We start from the raw sequence: 12,854 nt of genomic DNA on the forward strand, positions 1-12,854 counted from the left end.
CTGCTGCTTCTTCTCCGCCCCAAAAAAGGGTGAAGCTCTCTGATTCCCCAGCATCCCCAATGGCAAAGACCTTGCATACAAAGGGGAAGGATGACTCAGGTACTCTCTCTCTATCTCTCTCTCTCTCTACGTCATTATGATTTGCGAGGATAGTAGCTGGTGCTGTCTTGGCTGGAGAGTTGTCCCTTGATGTCGGCTTTAGCAGTAGGACATCTTGTGAATAGTCACTTGAAATACAATCGCTCAAGTCGAAGTCTGGCTCAAGAAGCACAAACCAGTGTTTGATTTGAACCTTGAAATTGGAACGAAGTGCTCAATAATGCACTTTCCTACTGCTAATCTTGTGACATTGGGGGTGTGCATGCCAATGGAAAGCTCCAAAGTTTACAGTCCCAGTACAGAGCAAGTTCTGTATTACAGCAGAAGAGTTCAATGATGTTCATGGCCTCTCCCTGGCTAGTGCCAAGCTGGTGCCAACCCCAAACTAGTGAGGTGGGATCAGATTAGTGATGTGGAGTGGTTCAGTGTTTTCAGAGTCAAAGAATCGTAGTCACTATCGCATTAAATGCAGTTGTTTGCGTACTGATATGTTTGACTAGGTGATGCAGCTGCATTACAAGGTGTACTAGAAGCCCCCAACAGACATGGAGATCAACTCTGCATTCGCCAAGGGGTTTGTAAAAGAATTCAACCCGGCGGCAATTGCAAGTAGCTCAGCCATGCAATTCAATTGGGCTGAATTCGCTGTCCAGCATTTGCAGGACCTCCGAGAGAAAGGATACTACGAGGCCCATGTCGAAAAGTGGAGGATGCGCAATGTATGTCTAAACATCGAGGAGGCGCAAGCTGAAATGAAGGAGGATACCAAGGAGACACCCATCCCTCACCACAACACTCACCAGCAGGCTGAAAGCCTGTCATTTTTTGGCATTGAGAATTTGGAGCACATAAAGGCTGCCTCTGAAATTCTCAGCAAACAACTGCAAGATGCTAAAGAACATCTTCTAACTGCAAAATCAGACTTTGAAGCTACGAGGGTTGTCCAAGCAAGCAATGCTAGGGTCACCCCAATTGTGCTTGCTATGAGACAAAAGCTTCACGATGATGAAAATGAATTACAGAGGTTACTACAGAGCGACAACGTGGATGCAAAGAGGGAAATAGAGTGTAAAGTAAAAATAGAGACATTTAAAGAGACATTGGAAGGTTTGGCATTTCCTGACAGTGAGGACACTCTTGTTGCTGACTCAACTTGTCAGCGTGTAAGTGCGTGACTTTTATGCATCTACCGTATGATTGGAATGTGTGCACAAAAAACCTATGTACTTACCATGCTCCTCTTTTTTTTGGTGTGCAGATTAATGTGGAGGTTATGAAAGCAAAAGTGAATGCATGTGAAGGTCAACTGCAGCTCCTAATGCACATGAGAAAGATGCTACAAGGCTCCTCCATTCCCACTGCCCTGTGTAATATGGCTATGGGCACTTTTATAGAAAGTATAGAAGGGGTATGCGATGGGACGATGATCAACCCGTGCAGTGGCTGCAGTTTGCCACTTGAAGTAAAGGGAATCTCTGCCACGGTCAAGATGTCCTGTGGGCATAGCTACCACTTTCTCTGCTTTGCAGCTGCATGCTCCTTGTCGACAAAATGTAGAGCTGTGACCTGCCAGCAAAGGATACCAAAAGAATGGTGTTGGAAACCCACAGGGCAAAGACATCCAATCACACCAACATTTGGTAAGATTGTACAGGGTGTGCTAATTAGCATACCCAGTGTGTTAATTAGAATATTTAGTGTGTTAACTGGATATGCTAATTAGCATATCTTGTATGCTGATTAGCATACTCGATATGCTGATTAGCATACTGGGTATGCTGATTAGCATATTGGATATGCTGATTAGCATACTGAAGACAGTCCTTGTATGCTAGCTACCACCAGTCCCAGTATGCTAATTAGCATATCTAGTATGCTAATTAGCATACCCAATATGCTCATTAGTATACCCAGTATGCTAATTAACATATCTAGTATGCTAATTAGCATACCCAGTATGCTCATTAGTATACCCAATATGCTAATTAGCATATCTTGTATGCTAATTAGCATACTTGTGCTCAGTGTACACACTAGAGTAAGTTTGTCATAATGGCAATCTAGTAACTAAGCTACCATCTCCAGATGCAAACTAGCATATTGGATATGCTAGTTATCATACTCAGAAATTCAAATTAGCATACTGGGCTTGTCAGCATAATGGATTCCAATGTATGCCAGCACACATAGTCACGACATATCAAACATTTTCTAGCATACATGACATGCTTATATGAGTCTTAATCCACGTTTTTTGTTGCAGGCCTGGGGCAGTCCCTCCGTGATGTGGGAAGTGTGAATGACACTAAGGGCAAGGGAAAGGCTGTAATGGAGGAACTTTCGATCGAGGAGAGTGATGAGCTGGATACAGGTGATAACCCTTCGACGGAGAAGGGTGTTGAGCTGGATGCAAGGAGTGAAGGGGTGGATGAGGGATCCCAGCAGATGCCAAATGAAAGCATGAAAACAACTGAGGAAGGCGGTGATGTGAGCAAGAACTCAGAAGATGAAAAAGAAGATGATTTTTTTTGTCATGGCTCCTCGTGTGCCTCGTGTGCCAGCGATGCCTGCTGCAACTGACAAAGCAGAAGCTTCTCAGTAGATAGTGGATAGTGGCTAGTGGCTCAGGGGAAACTTTGAAGAATGACAACATAGAAGATGAGCAAGAAGTTGGTGAAAATAGCCCTCTCGAGGGTTTTTTGCGTAAAGCTCAGCTGAAAAGAAAAGTTGGCCTTGAAGAGGTACCCAAAGACATTGCAAGCACAGCCTGTGGTTCGGACAAGGCTGAAAGCTCCAAAGGTGAAAAGAAATCCACCCGCTCAAGAGCTTGCAAAAAATTGTGTTAAGACTTATTTCTCCCTACCCAGTTGTGCCCTTCACTGTATATGCTAGACCATTTTGAAACCCAAATGCGTATTGTAACAGACACGCATTTTGTTTTCCAATGAAAATGTATTTTTGTGCAATATAAATTTGAGCAGCAGCTCATTGTAATAGTTCATTGTAATTTTTGCGGTTTTTCTTTTTTAAACTTGTTCATTTCGTATCGCAGTTTCCCTACAGAGGAAGAGAAACAGGCATTAATCGTCATGCCTAATGCAACTGCGGCCATGCAATGGCAGAAATTACGGAGATGGCGAGTCCACAAAGCCAGGCAGTTAAGGAGACAGAAAATGGAGATTGAAAAATTCCTTGAACGATATTCACAGCTTGCCCGTAGTATTATTGAGCGCCTAAATTATGTGCACCCAAGTGGGCCGGTTATTTTTGCTGAATGGTATCCTCTATCAGACCTAATATGGGTGCCTAAGCGTTTATGTGATGAAAAAAGGGCTCTGGTGCTGGACCTAAACGGTCTTTTGGTGGCAGTGGTAGAGCCTCGTTTTGGTGAAAAGCCCCCGGCATATGCAGATGAAATGCTGAAATACGATGTACTTGATAAGCAGGTGTTCTGTCGCAAGGACAACCATTTTTTTTTGGACTGGTACCTGCAATTCTTTAATGTGTTTATATGGAGCACAAGCCTCCATAGTAAAGTCATGAGTATTTGCCGTACTGTTTTTAAAGAGCAGGTGCCAAAGATTACTGGGTTTTTTGCTCAAGCGCACTGTACAAAGCAATCCTGGCAGATCCAGAGAAAACCTGTGTTTATGAAAGACTTATCCTTGTTCTGGAAACACACTCCGGGGTACAACGCGCAAAACACACTTATAATCGATAATAGCTTCTATAAAGTGTTTCAGAACCCACCACAAACTTGGCTTGTTACTCCCAGTCTAGAGCACCAGAGTGCTGAGCAGAGGGAAAAGTTCCTTATAGAAACTTTGAAGTCCTGCCTTTTTCTTTGGCTGCAAACGGGTGATCGGAAAGCATATGTTGCTGATAATGTGTTTGAGACAGGCTCAGATGAGTTTTCTGATGCAGTCGCCAAACGTTTGCTTGACATTCAAAAGAGGGATATAGAGGCTAAAAGACTGGAAGAAATTCGTCGCAAACAGCGGGAAGCTGACCTAGAAGTAGAAAGAGAGAAAGAAAAGATGGAGAGGGAAAGAAGAGAAAGTGAGCAGCATAGTGCCAACCTAGAAGCAGAGGAGGAAGCAGAGAGAAAAGAAAAGAGGAAGCAGGAAGAAGACAAACAACGGGGACAACCCGGTCACTACAAGTGCCCTCTGAGGAGGCCTTAAGGGTTTTTGGGGCAGTGACTGTCATTGTAAAATTGAACCCTATGTAAATAATTTGATGTTGGCAATTAATGTAAACAGTCTGATAGTTAGCATGCTGACACAAGATGTAAACAGTTTGAGTTAGCATGTTGGCAATTAATGTAAACAGTTTGATAGTTAGCATGCTGACCAACTTTATAATAAAACTGCATACCCTTACAGCAAAGTGGTATATAGAAAATCCAGTGGATACAACTTAAAAGCTGAAGGGCATGCTATTACAGATTGGCAATCAATGTAAACAGTTTGATAGTTAGCATGCTGACCAACTTTATAATAAAACTGCATACCCTTATAGCAAAGTGGTATATAGAAAATCTAGTGGATACAACTTAAAAGCTGAAGGGCATGCTATTACAGATTGCTTCATAGCTTTCTGGAGTGATTGTGTACACCTGCCTTCTCCTTGGGACGTGCTCCATGGGTATTTTGACACATCGCACCAGATGTGAAAGTAGGTGGACGATAGGCTGCTTGTGGTCTAGCTTGAAGGTGTATGCATCCAATTGCTTGTAATACAGTCCTTGCACAACATATGAGCCTCTGTCAATTACATTGCTCCATTCATCAATGTACCCCTTCTCCACCTTCTCCTTTTCTGCAACACACTTGACCAGATAGGAATCCACATCTTTGGTGTTGGTTAAAGCATCTGGATTTACAGCAAATGTGTTTCCAGAACATAGAGCGCTACTCAACACATCATGATGACCTTTGTATGTGAAGTCATCATAGCCAACGACTTCCTCTGTCGAAACTTCATCTGTTTGCTCAAGTAATGGCTGCAGAATCTGATAATCCCAAGCCTCCACGTGAGCTTTATTGATGCAGCGATTCCACCTTCCGTTCATGCATCCATCACAGAAGCATGCCAACTTTCTTGTTGCAAGGGCAATTGGATCCTGCAGGTTGTGACCACGAATAGCATGCAAAGAGCGAGTTTTTTCCACAGTGGCACAATTCCACTTAACTTCCCTGTTAACATCTCCCTCTTTAACGTCCCAGAACACACGAGCACATTCCCTTTCTTTTGAAGGATATGATGCAAGTGCTCCATGCGATAGGTTGGCCTGGCAATAAGAAACCACATCTGCTGCACACTGCAATATAGCTCCATTAGGTTTTAGTTGTTCATGGGTCAAGGTTCTTTTCACAACTGCTCCGCACCATCATGCTCGCCCTTGCCATGCCCTGATCCAAAGAAGAACCAGCTCATCCCAATCCCTCTGAGTCCACCATATCTTGCAACAAAATAGAAAGGCCTGGCTCCCTTGAATTGCGAGGCCGCACCATCTGACCACACCCAATGTTGTTTACAAGTGACACCCTCTTGTTGTAACCAGTCATGGTGTAGCATGAAGCAATGTTGCACAAACAGTGTGTCATGGACCCTATCATTTGATATGAAGAAGTGGATTGTTTTGACTACCTCCCCTGCCTTGCGGTAGTACGTTATGTGTACAAAAATAGTTACTTGACTAGAGTGCCGATGCATTGACTGAATCTCATTTTGCTCCTTGAAGGCGTAATTTTCAGCAAAGTCAACAACTGAGACAATGACATCATCCGGAAAGCAAAGTATACAATCCTTAAATTGTTGTCCTTACCATCGTGCCACATAGTTATGAGTGATGAAGAGCTTTAACTTGGTCTGCAACAGTCGAAGAAACTCCCAGCACTGCATTTCTTTATGCAAAAGATCTTTTCTTTTCTTACTGTTTCCATGCCTGTCTTTTGCTTCTACATACGCAAATAATTTCACATTAATACTCTTACCTGGCTTTGCTATTTCTAAGAAACATAATTCTAACTTCTTTACTCCACATATCTTACAGTCTCCCATCAGGCATTCCCTTCTATGGAAAACTGCATCTGCTGGCTTTGGACAGAGAATGGACTCCCACATCTGTGTGACACCTTTGAACGTGTGATGTGAAGCCAGGCAGCTGCCGCTGCTAATGTTCTTGCCTGTAGCACAGATATTGCATACACAGTTGCAACATGTATCATGCAGCCCCAAAGCACGAGAGCGCATGTGGTTCAGTGCGTCTTTCAAAAAGGTCATCTGCACATGGTATTCGCAACAACATGTGTACCTATCCTTCAGCCTCCTGCAAAAGAATGGCTTCAATATCTCAAACATCCTCATGCCAATCTTACAATCTGGATGTTTTTGTTTGAATCTTTGAAAGAGCTCAACCTGCAATATCCATATTTTATCAGTATGTTTACCAGGAGCAATAATCCAAACAGGACTATATGCATTGCTACTTAATACATCCACCATAGAAACAAATTGGTGTGTTAAACAACACATTGTATGGTCCTAACATGCATGTAACTGGGTATAACATCGTATACTAAGCATGCTAGTTAGCATGTTGAGTATGCTAACTAGCATAGCTGAGTATGCTAACTAGAATACTAGCTGTGCTAACAAGCACAATCAGTGTGTAGTGTAGCATACGAGGCATACTCATCAGCATGCTAGTTAGCATGCTGAGTATACTCATCAACATACTGAGTATGCTAACTAGCATGCTGAGTTAGCATACTAGCTGTGCTAACTAGCATACTCATTAGCATACTAGCTAGCATACTCATCAGCATGCTAGTTAGCATGCTGAGTATGCTAACCAGCATACTAGCTGTGCTAACAAGCACAATCAGTGTGTAGTTTAGCATACGAGGCATACTCATCAGCATGCTGAGTATACTCATCAACATGCTAGGTAGCATGCTGAGTATGCTAGTTAGCATAGCTGAATATGCTAACTAGTATACTAGCTGTGCTTACAAGCATAATCAGTGTGTAATTTAGCATATGAGTCATTGTTAGCCACATGAATGTGTGCTAAGAAGAATAGAAGGTATGCTAACTAGCATACATATTGTGCTAACCAGCACACTTATTATGTTGAACAACATAGCCAGCACACTACGAATGCTAACTAGCATAAATCAGCTTACCCGTTATGCTACTTAGCATTCTTAGCTGTGCTAACTAGCATACTCATGAGCATGCTAGTTAGCATGCTGAGTATGCTAGTTAGCATAGCTGAATATGCTAACTAGAATACTAGCATAAACCAGCTTACTCGTTATGCTACTTAGCATTCTTAGCTGTGCTAACTAGCATACTCAGCATGCTAGTTAGCTTGCTGAGTATGCTTACTAGCATACTCAGCAATATAGCATGCTTACTAGCATTCTATATTGCTAGTTAGAACAGCTGAGTATGCTAACTAGCATACTAGCTGTGATAACAAGCAAAATCAGTGTGTAGTTTAACATATGAGTCATTGTTAACCACACAAAGTGTGCTAAGAAGAATAGAAGGTATGCTAACTAGCATACATATTGTGTTAGCCAGCACACTTGTTATGTTGAATAGCATAGCCAACACACTAGCATAAAAGGTGTTAAAGTAGCATACATATTGTGCTAACCAGCGTAGTCCTCAAGATCATTAGGCATGCTAACTAGCAGAAGATTTATGATGAACACCATACCCACCATACAGGAATGCTAACTAGCATATACCATAAACCAGCTTACCCATTATGCTAGTTAGCATACTACGAAAGGTAGCTAGCATACTCATTGTGTCAAAGAACATATAGAGCATGCTAGTTAGAATAATAGGTATGCTAACTAGCATAAAGGGTGTTATAGTAGCTTACATATTGTGCTAGACAGCATACCCAGCATACTAGGAGTGAGATTATGCTAACTAGCACGGCATACATAGCATAACATATTGTGACAACTAGCATGCTCTGTATGCTAGGTAGATTACTAGCATGCTAGAATGCATAAGTTATGGAGCAAGTATGTCATTGATCACCTGAGACTCATCCAGGAGGTGCACATGGTGTTTTATGTAGCTTTTCCTTCTCACTGTCTTTCGACAAACATACTTCTTGTTGGGTGAAACACGAGTCTCCTCTATCCAAAATGTGTAGACAAATTTCTTAATTTCATCTGTGATAGGGCTATGACGGTGTTGCTTGTGACATTTAGCCAATAAAAACAGTCGAGCATTGACACCAGACTTCACCTGCCGTGATTTTGCTTTGAACAAGCTGCGACGGTCGAGACTTTTAGGACCCTGGAGAATTTGGCAATAGGCATGTTTTCCTTTGAATTTATCATCATCGCAATGCTGCATTCTTCAAAAACAGCTCGTCGTTAGAAGCTGGCTGCTTGACGATAGCTAGTGTGTTGCGGACATTGGAGACAATTGCACTCTGCACAACAGCCTCCTCCTCTAAAGACTGATCACGGATTGCCCGAACAAGCGGATGTTGAGCAACAAGATTCCAGATTTGGCACTTTGCTTCTTTGTTGAGACCTTCAGTCCTGCTCTTGAAAGCTTTCACAATCTCGAAGGATATTTTCCTTTTCTCCTCATCGTCGATGGCATGCTGTCCTCGTTTAGTTGTCATCTGTCGGTGCTCTCGCTGTTTACGCTTTCTTTCTGTCTCATATTTCCTGATAATAGAAAGAGCTGGATGCTGGTAGTTGTGATTCATTTCCTGTAATGGCTCCCTTCAGCCTCCATTTCTAGTGGCAATAATGTTGTCTGCTCCATATCTGCAAGTCTCCTAAGCTTTGACAACTCAACTTCGAGGCAAGAAGCAATGCGAGAGAGAGAGAGAGAGAGAGAGAGAGAGAGAGAGAGAGAGAGAGAGAGAGAGAGAGAGAGAGAGAGAGAGAGAGAGAGAGAGAGAGAGAGAGGAGTAGGAACAGGGCAAACTATAAACTGGTCTGAGAGTGAGACAGAGAGGGAGTCTGCGCCGCATAGAGAGAGAGAGAGAGAGAGAGAGAGAGAGAGAGAGAGAGAGAGAGAGAGAGAGAGAGAGAGAAAGAGAGAGAGAGAGAGAGAACAGAGGACACACCCCACGTCGTTGTCGTAACCGAAAACAGAGTCCACACCCCATATGGGAGGGAACAAATAATATATCTTATGGTTATTAAAATTTCAAACTTCACTTGCTCTTTGGTTTTGAATAGATGCTAACAAGCACCTCTTACTAGCATTGTCCGGGACACCAAAAAGCATGACAAGTTAACATGCTTATACCCTTGTATGTAGTGGAAAATAGCATGAACATAGTGAGCATGCATTAGAATAGATTGCTAATGAGCATAACAAGAGTGCTTGGGTGCTTGGGTGGAGAGAGCAACAAAAATCATAACACCTAGATAGGCATGAACAATACTTCAAAAGAGAGAGAAATCAAGCTATTGACAACAGTTGAGACCGGATTTACATGGAGCCGGTCCAAAAGGCTTTGCATTATAGGTTTCCCCCATCAAGGGAGACATTTTACAATACAATTCTTCGTGTTCCTTCAATAACTAGCTAGTGCAATGATGATGGAAGCTTCAAGCACTAGCAAACACTTTAAAACACAACATCAATTCCCTCACGGTCTCAGACCCAAGACCTCACACACCTTCGAAGACGATGAGAGCTAGCGGGGTATGAGAGTAGATTGAGAGGAAGAAGGAGTATTCTTACGAGAAAGAAGTACATCTCCTCACATAATCACTTATATTAGCATAGCATAGATAGTAATTAGCATGGTAGAGGAGATGAGCATGAAATGAATCTTAGTTCTTGGTTGGATTTGCATCACAAAGCCAAGAGTTGTTGGTGTAGGCCTCCTTTCTCCAAGCTTGGAGTAGATGATGAGCTTTCCCTTAAAGCTTGAGAAGGAGAGAGAGAGTCTTCTTGCTTCACATATGATATTGTGTGAGTGTGTGTGTGATAATGCCTTCACAAATCAACCCCCTCTCTCGTCTTGGTCGACTCCTCTTGCTAATTCCTCGTGCTGGCTTCCCATTGGACCTTTCCAAGCTTAGCCAATAGGAATTAAGAGGCATAAGTGATAGCCTTGTGACATGTGCCCCCCTTTCCCCTTGTGTGAGAGATTTAGGTAATTAAATAATTCAACTAAACTCTCATTGGACCCCTTTGTCTTATGGCCAATAGGAAGCAGGCAAGCCACTAGGCTGCTGAATGCTCATTGGACCCCTTGGGAGAGTGTCCAATAGTCTTCTAGAGAGCTTATTCTTATTGGTTATTTTATTAAGTGTTTTCAAATGAATTAAACTAAAAGTACTCTAGCCTAATTCTCATTGGTCCACCTCTATGGCCATCCAATAGGATTTGAGTGCACCTTGGGGGCAACTGGGCTAGGGAGCTGACATGTGTCCCTTATTCCCTTTGTGTAAAGGGGCTTGCATGAGTGTGTGTGTGTGTGTGTGTTTCTCTCTCATCCCCTACTAAAAGGGCTCGCCCCCATCAATCTAGGACCACTTGTAGACTTTCTGTACACTCACAAAGAATCCAATTTCACTAAGCTTGACCATTTGGACTTACCTTTGAATTTTCGAAGTCTTAATGGGCTGAACCTTAAGGTCTTTGGAGCCCATTGTTGCAATTGATCTTTTGCAGATGGCCCTCGCTTTGGATCCCTATTTTCCCTTCTGGATCCCTACTATGGCCAGCGGTCTGCCAGCTTAACCAATATTTTAGCTTTTTCTCCCCTGACACTTCCCTATATTAAATGATCAGTATAACATGAGAAAATCATTTAGGAGAGTTAGATATTAGTTATTATGACATTACCTCTCTCTTGAAATCATAGTCGTCCGCGACTATGGGGTAGAGAAGATAAAGCCTATTCATTAGTCCTTTTTCTAGCGGGTAGAGGATCCGTATCTTACCCTACGACATCGTTCTAGAATGGATGACTAATCCACATGGCGCTTGAGAGCCTAAGGCTGCCGCAAGCATGTTTGCACATTAGTCCTATCAATCTTCCATAGTAGAGTGACAAGCTCTACTTGGTGTTTGGAAGAAGTCATCTCCGCAAACTTGATTCTAAGCATGCATACTACTTCACATTGTGCACAATAAAGAAAAAGAGAGCCTTACAAGACAAAAACGTTTTTTATTTTAAACATTTGTACATTTGCTTACTCTAGGGAAGCATTGTAAGCATTGACAAGGTTTAGGTTATCCTTTAATTGTATGCTTGGTATCCATCTAGCATCTTCAAAAGGATAATTCTTAAACTTAATAAGATATCGTCGGATAGTCTTACCGCCTCTTAATACCTTGTCTTCATGTGGGAGAATGGATTCGGGCTACAACACCTCTTCTTGGTCCTCAATCTCCATTGGGTCTTCAATAGTTGGTTCTTGAGGTGGCTCCCCTTTGTAAGGCTTTAGAAGGCTCACATGGAAATCATTGTGTATGAGCCAAATGGTTGGGCAACTTTAGTTGATAGGCCATCTCATTGATTGGTCTAAGAATTTGGAAGGGACCATAGTACCTTTTTGCTAATTTAGCAAATTACTTTCGATGTCCTGTAGGATTCTTGCTCGTTGTGTGCCTTAATCGAGCCTTGGGAATTTTAAGTAAGACCCAATCATTTTCTTTAAAATCTAGGGCTCTTCTGTGCTTATCAGCACCAGCCTTTTGCCCTTTCTATGAGATAGAGATAGCATCCTTAATATTTTGGAAAGATTCTTGTAGGTTATACTCATTTGCAGCGAAGATCTTCCCATGTACCTTAAGTAGGAGGGGAATTTTAGATCTTTCCTCAATTACCTCAAAAAGTGCTTTTCCCGTGGAAGTATGTACAATGTTATTGTAGACATACTCCACTAAGGGTAAGTACTTCTCCCATTGGGACCTTTGATCTACTTTCGTTACATAGGCTTTTAGTATATCAAGAATTGTTAGGTTAGCTATTTCACTTTGGCCATCTGTTTGTGGATAATAGGCCGGAGAGAAGTTTAGCCTTGTCCCTAAATTCTCAAAGAGACACTTCCAAAAATTATTGGTCATTCTAGGATCTTTATCCGACACTATGGACATCGGCAATCCATGATACTTGAAGATCTGTGAAATGAAGAGGGCTGCCATTTGATGGGCTTTGATAGTCTTTTTGATAGGTATAAAATGAGCTTGTTGAGTAAACCTGTCTACTATCATCCATATTCCCATATTCCCATGTATAGACTTAGGCAATCCAAAGATAAAATCCATGGATATGCTCTCCCATGGTGAATTAGGGATTGGCAAAGGGTGAAGCAATCCGGGCTGCTTCCCTCTATCAAACTTCTTCTTTTGGCATACCACACGTTTAGAAACATACTCTTGTATGTTTGCTTTCATGGTAGACCTTTTAGGGTAGACTGCATCCCTCTATGCCTCGCATAAGGAGGAGCATGATATTCATACATTACTTTCTCACGTAGTGAGTTAGTAATGCATAGTCTATTGCCATAGAGAAGATAATCATCTTGTAAAGTAAACGGTTCTTCTTTCTTCCCTAGTGCAAGAGCTGAAATCACATCTCTAAAATCGGGATCAATAGCATACTCATCTATCATAGAAGATAGATCATTGTGAGTTGCTATGGAAATCACATTCACTCTCGGCCGTCTTGAGAGTGCATCGGCTACTTGATTATGCTTGCTAGCAATGTGAGCAGTATGAAAATGAAATTG

The sequence above is a fragment of the Adiantum capillus-veneris genome, chromosome 25 (genome assembly GCF_014529385.1).
Source record: "Adiantum capillus-veneris isolate H3 chromosome 25, ASM1452938v2, whole genome shotgun sequence".
In the NCBI taxonomy this organism is placed as follows: domain Eukaryota; kingdom Viridiplantae; phylum Streptophyta; class Polypodiopsida; order Polypodiales; family Pteridaceae; genus Adiantum; species Adiantum capillus-veneris.